The sequence below is a fragment of the Schistocerca cancellata genome, chromosome 12 (genome assembly GCF_023864275.1).
Source record: "Schistocerca cancellata isolate TAMUIC-IGC-003103 chromosome 12, iqSchCanc2.1, whole genome shotgun sequence".
In the NCBI taxonomy this organism is placed as follows: domain Eukaryota; kingdom Metazoa; phylum Arthropoda; class Insecta; order Orthoptera; family Acrididae; genus Schistocerca; species Schistocerca cancellata.
Genome location: NC_064637.1, coordinates 66,315,389 through 66,327,704, shown reverse-complemented (window position 1 = coordinate 66,327,704; position 12,316 = coordinate 66,315,389).

The following is a 12,316-nucleotide window of genomic DNA, read 5'->3' as shown; positions in this document are numbered from 1 at the left end:
GTGTCACAGAAATCATGGAGGATTTGGGCTGGACATCATTAAAAGATAGGAGTTTTTCGTTGCGACGGAATCTTCTCTCGAAATTCTAGTCACCAACTTTCTCCTCCGAATGCGAAAATTTTTACTGGCACCGATCTACATAGGAAGGAACGATCACCAAGATAAAATAAGGGAAATCAGAGCTCTTACGGAAAGATAGAGGTGTTCTTTATTTCCGCGTGCTATACGAGATTGGAATAGAGAATTGTGAAGGTGGTTCATGAACCCTCTGCCTCAGGCAAGAAACATTCAGAGGTGTGAGTATAGAGCAAAAGAAAAGAAAAAGCTCTGGTAAGCATGGACTCTAAATTGCATACCAGTACGGGCTATGAGCACTTCTATCTCTTCGCTACAGTGAAACACATCTCTTCCACTGAAGAAGTGCTCATAGCTCCTAAGGTGTACATTGTAGAGCCCAAATTTGCTAGACTTTATTTCTTGTTTTGGTCATTAATGGCATCTCTGAAAATGTGAGTTTCTGTTAGTCCTGAATTTTCTTGTCTGTTCAGGCACTACAGAAAGGCCGGCGGCACACTAGATCCCCTAAGCGACTTCTGCGGCTTCTTCACATTATTGCCATCTTCCGCGTTCCTCAGGACGTCACCATTCTTTCCTTTTCTCGTCCAGGGTGTCCATACCATTCGGCGGCAGCACAGCGTCTTTTAAAAACTTGGACTCGGCGAATCAGAATGTGATTCCGAAGAAGACAAGTAGAAGGCGTAGTACCAAAACTTACGTACTGAATACCAAAGTATGAATGAATTACCTCGTACACAACTATTTGTAAACTGAATTCCTTTTGTTTTATTTTGATAAGAAAAGAGCCGTATGGCGTAATTAATCGAGAGTCCCACGTGAGCTGTTCATCTGCCTAGTCGAAATGGTAATCTTCCTCCGTTTACAGTGGTCTCGTCATAGGTGCTCTATGACAGTTGTGTCTTAAGTGTGTTTGTTGAGTGTGGGTGACTATTGTAGGTGTTTATGTTCCTGCTGCATAATATTGAGAGAAGGGACATGGCAAAACAGCGTCTGCTCTTGGAATAGCACCAAGGGTGGACTTAGCGTCAGCATCCGACGCATGGATCATCATCAACAACAGTTTGAAATTTTAGAAATCATTCTGTGACTGGAGCACACTGATCGGTATAAAATGCTAAAAATCATTTAAAAACCGTTTCCATCGCGTTTTCAGACGGCGGACGGAGCGAGATCGGTAGTGACAATCTTATTTTTACGGATCTCGCTACGTCTGTCGGCGCCAGCAGCCATAATGGCGATGAAAAGCCTGAAGATGGTCCGAGAAAAGGTCCGAAACCGATTGCTAAGAAATGCAAAATCTGAAAACGCGATCGAGACTTTTTGTATTCGGTTTTTAAGATCAATGGTGTCACTTGCCCTCGCTCGAAGAGACACTGCGCAGAGGTTTCGAATTTAATTAAGCATAATAGCGCAAAGACTGGTGATAGGGAAATCCACACGCTAGCCTCTCCTCTCAGTGCCGGTGAAGTGCTGGCTGCGAAATTTTTTCTTCCACCATGGAGATTCGAATCGGCTTACCTCCCAGCCGAGAGCCACAGTACAGGCGTGGGTTAGCGTTCTCAGCTGCGAAGGAGGGTCGTTATTCTTATATAATTACTAAGTATGTTTTAATTTATTATGAAATAAGTCCGAAAAGCTACTTCTTTTATTTGAGCACAACAAATAAAATTCAGGCTATAGCTTCTAACAAATATAGCCTATGATAGCTACGTCATAAAAAAACTTTAAAAGACGTAAGAAAAACGCTTAACTGACTAACCAGCGATGTTAGAGGTAAGTTAAGAATTCCATAAATGTGAGGTTGTCAATATCATATATGACAAGTAGGCTACCGTCTGCCCTAAAATGTAGTATATAATACAAGCATTACTTTCACATCGCCTGATGACGACAATAGCGCTGAAACAGGCCTGTCGTGATTAAATTAACATCTCAACGAAAGAAGCAGCTTTTTGGACTTCATTTATAATGTCTTTACACGACTTATATCGAGCTGCGGGCCCACTGGAGAAAACAAAATAGTAGGAGACGAGGTACTGGCGGATGTGAAGCTGTGAGGACGGGGCGTGAGTCGTGCTTGGGTAGCTCAGATGGTAGAGCACTTGCCCGCAGTGCGGCATACAGTTTTAATCTGCTAGGAAGTTTCAAAAAATATTTTAATTTGTCAATAAAAATTTTGTAAATAATAAAACGGTAGTGGGAAAGTGGTAGATTGCAAATTTCCTAAAACCTAAGAAGAGAGTGATATAAAATTGTATATGGAACAGTAGTAAAGATTGGACCTGAGGCAAAGGCTGAGCAGTCTTGTCCGCTGTCATCTACACTAAGAGAGCAGCAAAAAAAATGGTTCAAATGGCTCTGAGCACTATGGGACTCAACTGCTGTGGTCATAAGTCCCCTAGAACTTAGAACTACTTAAACCTAACTAACCTAAGGACAGCACACAACACCCAGCCATCACGAGGCAGAGAAAATCCCTGACCCCGCCGGGAATCGAACCCGGGAACCCGGGCGTGGGAAGCGAGAACGCTACCGCACGACCACGAGATGCGGGCACGAGAGCAGCAGATACTAATTGTATCTGATGGGCCGTTCGAATTTGCTTGCTTAACAGTGTGATTGCCTAACTTCAATGTTAATAAACACGGAAATGGTGGAAAGTGTCGAATTCTATCTTAACAGTTGCTAATCAGTGCGATCTATCGTGCAGCACCCTTACAACCATACACACACACACACACACACACACACACACACACACACAGGGTGAGTCACACTGGAAACAACTCCAAAACCACAAACAACACTGAGTAACCAGTTCCGCAGACCGAAAGCGAGAAGAGGGACTGGTGTAACTGGTTAATACAAACCATTGAGAAATGCACGGAAGCATGACAGGTTCCCATGTCAAAAAAAAAAACATTAGTATGTGTTGAACACATACTAATGTTTTTTTTTTACATGGGAACCTGTTATTATTTTTAGCTCAACTAAAAAGAGAAAAAAATGCTTCATGCCGTTTGTTACACTGTAAAATGTCAATTATACACGGAGTAACTTCTAAAGTTGACGCTGAGTCGTTCAGTGGCGTAACAAACAAGATCTGTACAGGTATATTTGCGAAGACTATGATGTTTACGAGTTTGAATGTCTCAGTGTCTGCATGTAGCACTTGCTTAATTACTCAAATTGTTCAAATGGCTCTAAGTACTATGGGACTTAACATCCGAGGTCGTCAGTCCCCTAGACTTAGAACTACTTAGACCTAAATAACCTAACGACATCACACACATCCACGCCCGAGGCAGGATTCGAACCTGCGACCGTAGCAGCAGCGCAGTTCCGGACTGAAGCGCCTAGAATCGCTCGGCCACAGCGTTGCTGAATTAGTCCCTGTACTCAGAATACCTGTAGTACACTGTGTTACCGGACGTCTGTGATATTGTACTGTACACTAATAAGAACAGAAGTACGCACAGTAAGAACGTGGGAAGGTCTCAAGTACAAGAATGTGTACAGTGTTGTACGAACTGTGAGAATGGTTTACCCTAACTCTGTAAAGGCAGAGCTGATACTCATCTAAGGCGAGTGTACACAAAATGCAGCTGCAGTCTGCAGGTTGTATGCAGAAAGGTACCCGGACAGAGATCATCCAACGCGCCACACATTTGAAAACTTCTACAAACAATTGTGTGCAACAGGTATGGTCGTTACACGTGAACTGGTCCGTAACAAACCCATCACAGGAGAAGCATGTGCAGTTGGTCTGTTAGCTGCTGTTGCCGTGAACCCACACATGACTTCACGTGACATCGCTAGAGGCAGTGCAATTAGTCAAAGTAGTGTAATGCGCATACCTCATCGTCACAAATTTCACCCGTTTCATGTGTCGCTGCATCAGAAATTACGTGGAGATGACTCTAATAATCGAGTAAATTTCTGTCAATGGGCATTAACAGAGAATGCGTTGCAGTTCTACCTGTTTACTGATGAAACAGGTTTCACACACCGCGGTGCAGTGAGTTTACGAAACATGCATTACTGGTCCGTGCACAATCCTAGCTGGCTTCCACAGGTAGTGTGATAGCGGCCGTGAAATGTAAATATATGGTGTGGAGTAATTGGCAACCATCTCATTGGTCCTCACCTCATTTAAGGTACCCAAACAGCTGCAAAATACATAGAGTTTCTACAAAATGATCTGCCAAGATTGCTATAAAATGTTCCGCTGGAAACGCGCACACGTATGTGGTATCAGCATGATGGTGCTCCTGCACATTCTGCAATTAACACTAGGCTGACCCTTGACAGGAAGTTCTACGGGCGTTTCATAGGACGTGGCGGACGCATAAATTGGCCAGCCCGTTCTCTTAATCTTACAACTTTAGACTTCTTTCTGCGGGGTACGTTAAAGGAGAACGTGTACCGTGATGTGCCTACAACCCCAGAGGATATGAAACATCGTGTTCAGGCAGCCTGTGGCAACATTACACCAGATCTACTCCGTCGTTTAAGACATTCGTTACTCGGTAGATTGCAAAAAAAATGGCTCTCAGCATTATGGGACTCAACATCTATTGTCATCAGTCCCCTAGAACTGAGAACTACTTAAACCTAACTAACCTAAGGATATCACACAACACCCAGTCATCACGAGGCAGAGAAAATCCCTGACCCCGCCGGGAATCGAACCCGGGAACGGTAAATTGCAAATATGTGCAGCAAATGTTGGGCACCACTTTGAACATTTATTGTCCTCAAATGTCATGGCACACTCTTTTACATTTTGCAATTGAAACCAAAAAACAAATTTGTAAGTTTACCTAAATTCTAATGTTACTGTACATTTTCTTCTAACAGATCAGTGCCATACAGTATTCTTCAGAGAAAAAGACAAATAGAAATGTTAGCGTGTGGAAGTAACGTGTTGTTCAAGTCTCTTCTGTTCCTAGGTTACATCACTGTTCTTTTTGTATCCCTAATTAATTCGTTTCTCTCCTTCACACACGATTGAACTGCTGAGGAGCTACTCAAGCGTCAACTTTACGTTACAAATTACTCTGGATGTAATTAACATATTACGATGTAAGAAATGGCATTGATTAACTATTATTTGCTATTCTCAGTTGTGCTAAAATAATAGCAGGTTTCCATTAAAAAAACACAAAAAACGTAAGTATGTGTTGAGAATCAAACTTCTGAGAATTTCTCAATGGTTTGTATTAACCACTTACGCCAGCCCCTCTCCTCGCTTTCGGTCTGGGGAATTGGTTTTATTCCGTGTTTGTTGTAATTTGGGAGTTCAAAAATGGTTCAAATGGCCCTGAGCACTATGAGGCTCAACTTCTGAGGTCATCAGTCCCCTAGAACTTAGAACTACTTAAACCTAACTAACCTAAGGACATCACAAACATCCATGCCCGGGGCAGGATTCGAACCTGCGACCGTAGCGGTCTTGCGGTTCCAGACTGCAGCGCCTTTAACCGCACGGCCACTTCGGCCGGCATTTGGGAGTTGTTTCCAGTGGTAATGTTAGGTGACTAACCCTGTGTATATAGTTTCGGCAGGTGTTTCTAATTTCGTTTTGGAATGTGTAACTGGAGTTCTCTCAAACAAATACTGCTCATAAAGTCCTTCGTGCGACGCCCATTGTCAACGAAAAGCTTCAGTTTGTTTACTGTTACAAACAAAATGGTTTTTAAAGCGGAGAGTCAAGTGCCCACAGATATCTGCTGGTGAGTGAGGACTATGTACTGAACACCATTACGTCAGTATTTACATTATCTGCAGAGTAATAAATATAGTTATTAAAAGTCATATGTTTTTATGTTGGGTAGAAGTTAAAAGTAAAAGGAGAAAGAGCAAGCCATTAATGTTTACTGTCACCTGGGCAGCAGGTCAGATATCGAACTGTAGATGTGTGCACACATAGTGGTTAGTCTTTATTGACAGGCGTAGTGCAGTTGGTGGTACAGTAACTATTGCGCAGAAATCATCGGGTCGTAAAGGTTTTGGGAGGACTGTTCGACGTAGGGAAGTAGAGAATTTGAAATTTGTGGTGTTAAGTTGCTATGGGACCAAACTGCTGAGGTCATCGGCCCTAGGCTTACACACTACTTAATCTAACTCTAATTTACAGCCGGACGGAGTGGCCATGCGGTTCTAGGCGCTACAGTCTGGAACCGAGCGACCGCTACGATAGCAGGTTCAAATCCTGCCTCGGGCATGAATGTGTGTGATGTCCTTAGGTTACTTAGGTTTAAGTAGTTCTAAGTTCTAGGCGACTGATGACCTGAGAAGTTAAGTCGCATAGTGCTCAGAGCCAATTGAAACTAACTTACGCTAAGGACAAAACACCCCCCTACCCACCCACCCCCTACACACACACACACACACACACACACACACACACACACACACACACACACACACACACACACACACCCTATGTGTGTACCTATTAAGACACTACATATACCTACACTTATACCAGTAGATGCGAGTAGTCAAATGAAGAGGAGACAGATGGATGATAAGTAAGTAAACTGTTCATTATTTCAAAATTAATCGCTGTAACTGTTTATACATTTATCCCACTTCGGAGCAAGACGGATCAGATCAACACGTTGCTAAAGTTGTTTTGACTACACATCGAAACTTTCTCTGGCAAGGTCTCTCACTTCCTACATACAGTCCCATTCTCTTCCCATGCCATTTCCATGCTTTTGGAACCAGGAAGAAAGACATTCGTGGATGTCGATTGACTCAGAATGAAGAAGTGGACGGCTGGGTATAATCATGGTTTCTTGGGGATAAATAATAATAAATAAATAATATATTAATATATTAATTAATATGTTAACAGTTATGGCAATTACATATACTGCCAATGAAGTCAATCATGCGACGCCCATTGTCGATGGAAAGCTTCAGCTTGTTTCCTGTTACAAACGAAATGTTTTTTAAAATGGGAGTTCAAATGACCATTCGACAGGGAAGTCACAAATTAGTTAGTGCGATGCTCGTGTTATCGAAGTGTATGAGCGACAGTATAACACGAAGGATAGCCCCTACTTTAGAAGCCTGCTACCGCTATCCAGCAGCGTTGCTCAGTCGCTGCTGTAGTACTTGCCACTCTCCGTGTTTTGCCGTCCTTGTTAATACACATCGATACATCAAATCTTGCACTTTACTAATTTTGGACAGCTCTGTCAAATAGACACGTAAATGGTCCAAGTTCAAATGGCTCTAAGCACTATGGGACTTAACATCTGAGGTCATCAGTCCACTGGAACTTAGAACTACTTAAACCTAACTAACCTGAGGACATCACACACATCATGCCCGAGGCAGGATTCGAACCTGCAACCTTAGCAGAAGAGCGGTTCCAAACTGAAGCGCCTAGAATCGCTCGGTCACAGTGGCCGGCGATTAGACACGTAAAATTGCGCTTTAAATATCATTTTGTTTGTAATGGGACACAAACCGATGCTTTCTGTGGACACTCGCCATCACAGGAAAGATGTGATCAGCATTATTTCTTTGGGCTGACTCCACCTATACATTGCGAAAATAAAATCGCAAATGTGTGTTTAAATATCAGGGAAAGGCCACCCAGTATACAAACACTGGCGCTCCCTTCCACGCTGGTAGAGTCTACGTGTACCCTCCAACAGACTCGGGTGACGAATTTTGAGTTAGATGGGTGAATTGAGCCCCCGAGCATGCACAGATTACGTCATAGGGGCCGCTGGCGCGTTTAAAGTGAGAGTACTTACCTCATTTGTGATCTCTAGGAAGCCTAAGACAATGGATAGCCACAGTGTACACACCTCATTTGTGATCTCTACAAAGCCTAAGACAATGGATAGCCTCAGTTCATTCAGACTTTTACGAGATCAGCCTACAAATTCTGGTTCATCGTCGTCAAAATTGAATGGTGAATAATGGTGACTACATGGAAGAACGACAGTGTGTAGCTCAAATCTTGCAGCATGTGTTGTTGTTTCTGTAGTAACGTACGGGAGGCCCTCGAAATGGCCATCTTACTCGGGCTTTATCGCCTCCTGTCGCCCCCCTGCTGGCACCTGCTTCGGCCACCCGCCGCGGGGGCAGCACTCGCTTCCCTCGCTGCCCTCCCCCCTCCCCCCAAAGCGTGGCCCGCTTGGTCTGGGGCACTGCTGACAATTGAATTACGCCAGAGATATTCCGCGTGTCCGCTCCGACGCGCCGCCTAACGAGATCATTATCACCGTCTCTGACCTCTCTCCCCGCCCAAACCCGTGCCCAACCCCTACCAACTCCACTTTCACAGCCCGCTCTTTGTTCTCCAGCTCCTGTCTGCTTCTCAACTGAACTCTTTAACACTGTGCTTCATATTAGCAAATGACAAAAGAGTCATAGAGAAAACTATGGCATACAATGTAAACAAATCTAGTAATTACGATACTCCAATCAGAGCATGCTTTACAGAGAACTGAAGTGTCATTTAACTGAAACAAAACGGAATATACGCAGCTTCCAACGCAGAATTCAAGTAAGGGACTTTTTAATTCCAGAATGAGATTTTCACTCTGCAGCGGAGTGTGCGCTGATATGAAACTTCCTGGCAGATTAAAACTGTGTGCCCGACCCAGACTCGAACTCGGGACCTTTGCCTTTCGCGGGCAAGTGCTCTACCATCTGAGCTACCGAAGCACGACTCACGCCCGGTCCTCACAGCTTTACTTCTGCCAGTACCTCGTCTCCTACCTTCCAAACTTTACAGAAGCTCTCCTGCGAACCTTGCAGAACTAGCACTCCTGAAAGAAAGGATACTGCGGAGATATGGCTTAGCCACAGCCTGGGGGATGTTTCCAGAATGAGATTCTCACTCTGCAGCGGAGTGTGCGCTGATATGAAACTTCCTGGCAGATTAAAACTGCGTGCCCGACCGAGACTCGAACTTGCACCTACATCTGCATATATCCTTCAGAAAAAAAATGGTTCAAATGGCTCTGAGCACTATGGGACTTAACATCTGAGGTCATAAGTCCCCTAGAACTTAGAACTACTTAAACATAACCTAAAGACATCACACACATCCATGCCCGAGGCAGGATTCGAACCTGCGACCGTAGCGGTCGCGCGGTTCCGGACTGAAGCGCGTAGAACTCGGCCACACTATCCGGCCTCTATTAACATTTATGGATTTGATACATTATGTTTACACTTACATGTCCTGCTGAACATAACACGACATCTCTCAGAAACAGATGTGCCCTTCCTTTCGGCCAGAAATTGTGAGAGCGGCCTTAGAAGAGAGAGTGCGTTTAAATGATTGAATGATGTTGCATAGTTCCGATCTTAGATTCCTAGTCCATAGACTCAACACTGATGCACCCGTGTCACGGAAATCATGAGGATGCATCAGCAGAACAGAACCGCAATAATTCTAGGGAAGCCACTCGGCAGGAGAAATACGGGCGTGCAGTCTGTGCGTGAAGGTGGCATCGCTGACGGTCGCCAGGTTATGTGTAGCGCCGTAAACAGCGGCGCCGTGTCACACTCACACACGCACTGCTGCCAACATTGTGCGCCACTGCCGCGCGCGGGGCGTTAACGCGGCGCGAATGGTCGCGCCTCGCGCGTTCACAGCCGCAAGTTTGGCACCTCTGCTATTAACGGCGGCCATACTGTCTGCGGAACGCTCCATCCGCGCCTCTTCTGATTACTCTCTTTACAACTGGCGTCGGCGGCCGCCAAAGGTGCCGCACCGAGAGTGCAAAGTGGAGCGGCGTTCGCGAACGTCATAACGCACCGGTCTTTACGGGGCTGCAAATTGCGAAACCGCAGGTGGCAGCTCCACAACTGTGCCTCTGGCATACAGTGCCGCCAACCCTTCAGCGGCGCATTCACTATTCAGCGGGGCAGCCGTAGATATGAAATGCGTCATTCCGGGCCCGGTTATTGCCACTAGGTAGAGCGCCTGTGAAATTGTTGAATATTACGAAGCTCGTAACTCTCATATGCAAAGATAAAGTGAGGGCATTATTTAAAGTTTAAACACAATGCAGCCACAGGTCTGGTATTTTTCACAGCTAAGGTGTGCTTCAAACTACTCATTAAAATGCAGCAGAGTTTGATGTGTTTCCACAACCCCAACTTGTCGCACTTCTTTTGTGAGACTGAGTGATTATAACTAAAGTGCACTAACTCACAGAGTCCCATGTCGGCTGTAGTTATAAATATGGCAGTGAAAGTTAGTAGATATTCTAAGGCGTAATGCGGAACCAATTTTAGCTGGAAAAAAAAAATTAGTTCTAATTTCGGCAACCAGGTGCAAATCTGATCCTCTGAATGCAAGAGAGCGATATAAAAACGTTTCCATATCTAACATATTAGGAACGGGATGTGGGCAGTAATGATCAAACAAGCGCTTTTATTATTAACCGCTGCTTACGCAATTTGTTCAATATGAGCGTGGAGACATCAACGAGATGCTGTACAGCGCCAGATTTGTACCTGGTGGCCATAACTGGAACTAATTACTTGCAGCGTAAATCGGTTACGCATTAACGCACAAACTTGTCTACCAAGTTTCGCTGCCATGCGATAATTATGACCACAATGTGAAACATCCCCTTAGGAACATTTATATTTTACTGTGCTGATAAACCCCTTACGTTATTTGGTTTTCAAACAGCTGAGCAGAACTGAACGTGCTCAGACATTTGTCTCTTTACTTAATCTGATCAACACTAAACTGACACACAATATTTTTACCGTAACGTAATCTGACTTTCAATAATCCCTACAAAAGAATGGCCCTGACTAACATTAATCTATACCTTTCACGAATCACTTACCTCACAAAAATCTTCGTTACTCGAACTACTGCAATACAGCGAAAGCCACTGCTGCCAGCTAAATAAAAGATTCTAACTACTGATAGGCATAGTTAGCAAATGAAAGATTTTAATGGAGAACAAAAAATGTATTTACCTTAATAGTGCTCAAAAGTCATTATATATATATATATATATATATATATATATATATATATATACATGATATCCAGTCTTACAAATTTCCTTTTCCTGACGTACACACATCCAGAGCGTCCGCTCTCAAAACTCTGCCATCTATCCCCCCACATCCACCGCTGCTGGTGGGTCACCTCCAATTGCGCAACGCTACGCGCTGTTCACATCCAACTGCCCAACACTACAATAGCAAATATTCCAACAATGCAAACCAGTTACAGACTGCACACTGCACAGTCAGTGATTTTCATACCGAGCGCTACGTGGCCTTACAAACATAAAAACCTAAACAGCCTACGTACAAATGGACCTGTGTGACTAGCTGCACTTCAATTATAACCACCGAGTACCTAGGCCAGAAGTGCAATACATAACATTTTCAGAAGTGTTTTAGTGAATTTGTAGAAGGTTTAGTGGGAAAAACCCGTTAAGTTGTCAGTTTCTTCTCTATTTATTGGGACAGCTTATTTCACAACGCCACTCCCTGTATTTTTACCATCACGGCCCCAAGGACGCCATGTTCAGTAATTCCGCAATCAGGAAAACAATTAAAAAAGCTTCCCTTTCTTCATCTAGAACTACATTCATATTCTCAAGCCACCGTATGTTGCATGGCGGAGGGTGCCTTGTACCATTACTTGTGACTTCCTTTCCTGTTGGACTCGTAAACAGAGTGTGGTGAAAACGACTGTCTGTAAGCCTCAGGACGAATTATTATTTCTCTTATCATTGTCGTCCGTACGCGAAATGTACATCTGCTGCAGTGCAGTCGTTCTGCAGCCAGCTTCAAATGTTGGAGCTCTAAATTTTCTCAATAATGCTCCACGAATAGAACTTCGTCTTCCCTCCAGGGGTTACAATTTCAGTTAACGAAGCATCACTGGAAGATTCAGGTGATAATCGAATTTACCGGTAACAAATCTAGCATCCCGCCTGTGAATTGCTCCAATGTCTTCCTTTAATTCCCTCCTGTTGAGGATCCCGAATACTTTAGTAGCTGTTTTCAAGAATAGATGGCAGTGGTGTTCTATGCGAGACTCCTTTACATATGAACCACACTGTCCTAAAATTCCCCCAGTTAACTAAAATCGAACATTCGCCTTTCCCTCTACCGTATTTGCTTGCTCGTTCCTTTTCACATCGCTTTGCAACGTTACGCCTAAATGTTTCATCAACGTGGCTATCAATTCTGTATTCGAGCACTACGGGATCGT